Consider the following 2,233-nt stretch of genomic DNA (forward strand, 5'->3'; position numbering starts at 1 on the left):
GTTCTCCATTTAGGATTTTGTGAATATACCATATAATTTTATATTTATTATATTTATTTTAATTTCTATTTTTTCTATCAATGTACAGCATAGTGGTTACACATTTATATAATTTACAAAGTGACCCCCCCACATACAATTAGTCTAGTACCCACCTGGCACTATACATAGTTATTACAATATTATTGACTCTATTCCCTGTGCTTCATTTTACAGTCTCATGACTATTTTGGAGCTACCAATTTGTACTTCTTAATCCTTCACCATTTTTACCCAGCCCTCCAACCCCTCTTCCATCTGGCAACCATCAGTTTGTTCTCTGTATCTATGAATCTATTTTTTTGTTTTATTTGTTCATTTATTTGGTGCCTTATATTCTACATATGAGTGAGATCATATGGTATTTGTCTTTCTCTGTCTGACTTACTTCATTTAGCATAACACCCTCTAGGGCCATCGATGTCGCAAATGGTAAGATTTTTTTTTTTTTTTATAACCGAGTAATATTCCATTGTATATATCTACCACATTTTCTTTAACCAGTTGTCTATTGATGGGCATTTAGGTTGTTTCCTAAATATCTTGGCTATTGTAAATAATGCTGCAATGAACATAGAGGTGCATATATCTTTTTGAATTTGTGTTTTGGATTTCTTCAGGTAAATACCCAGAAGTAGAATTGCTGGATTATATGGCAGTTCTAGTTTTAATTTTTTGAGGATCCTCCATACTGTTTTCCACAGTGGCTGCACCAGTTTGCAATTCCACCAGCAGTGCAAAAGTGTTCCTTTTTCTCTACATCCTTGCCGACACTTGTTATTTTGACAAGTGTGAAGTGATATCTCGCTGTGGTTTAAATTTGCTTTTCTCTGATGATTAGTGATGTTGAGCATCTTTTCATGTGTCTATTGGCCATCTGTATGTCCTCTTTGGAGAAATGTCTGTTCAGGTCCTCTGTCCATTTTTTAATTGGATTGTTCACTTTTTTGTTGTTGAGTTGTGTGGGTTCTTTGTAAATTTTGGATCTTAATCCCTTATCAGATATATCATTGGCAAATATCTTCTCCAATTCAGTAGGCTGTCTTTTTGTTTTCATGTTGGTTTCCTCTGCTGTACAAAAACTTTGTTATAGCCCCATTTGTTTATTTTCTCTTTTGTTTTCCTTGCCTGGAGAATAGATTGGGAAAAATATTACTAAGAGCAATGTCAGAGAGTTTACTCTCTTTTCTTCTAGGAGTTTTCTGGTTTGGGGTATTACATTTAAGACTTTAATCCATTTTGAGTTTATTCTTGTATATGGTATAGAAGGTGGTCTAGTTTTATTTATTTACTTTTTTTGCATATATCTGTCCATGATTTCTAACACTATTGAATAGACTGTCTTTACCACATTGTATATTCTTGCTTCCTTTGTCATAGATTATATAACCATATAAGTGTTGGTTTATTTCTGGGTTCTGTATTCTGTCCCATTGATCTTTGTGTCTATTTTTATGTCAATATCATGCTGTTTTGATTACTATAGCCTGGGAGTATAGTTAGATATCAGGTAATGTGATATTTCCAATTTTGTTCTTCTTTCTCAGGATTGCTGTAGCTATTTGTTTGTTTGTTTGTTTGTTTGTTTTTTGTGGTTCCATATAAATTTTGGAATTATTGGTTCTAGTTCTGTAAAAAATGACATTGGTATTTTGATAGGGAGTGCAATGAATCTATAGATTGCTTTGAGTAATATGGATATATTAACAATGTTAATTCTTCCTATCCATGAACACAGTATATGCTTCCATTTATTTACATCTCTTTCAGTTTATTTCTTCAGTGTCTTATAATTTTTCAGGTACAGATCTTTTACCTCCTTGGTTAAATTTATTCCTAGGTATTTTTTTGATGGAGTTATAAGTGGGATTATTTTCTTAATTTCTCTTTCTGATAGTTCATTATTGGTGTATAAAAATGCAGCCAATTTCTGAATATTAATTTTGTTTCCTGCTACTTTACTGAATTCATTTACTAGTTCTAATAGTTTTTTTTTTTTTGGCATAATCTTTAGGGTTCTCTCTATATAGTATCATGTCATCTACAAATAATGACAGTTTTACTTCTTCCTTTCCAATTTGGATGACTTTTCTTTCTTTTTCTTATCAGATTGCTGTGGCTAGGACTTCTAACACCATGTTGAATAAAAGTGCAAATGGGCATCCTTGTCTTGTTCCTGATCTTAAGGAGAACA

The sequence above is a fragment of the Pteropus alecto genome, unplaced genomic scaffold (genome assembly GCF_000325575.1).
Source record: "Pteropus alecto unplaced genomic scaffold, ASM32557v1 scaffold152, whole genome shotgun sequence".
Lineage (NCBI taxonomy): Eukaryota > Metazoa > Chordata > Mammalia > Chiroptera > Pteropodidae > Pteropus > Pteropus alecto.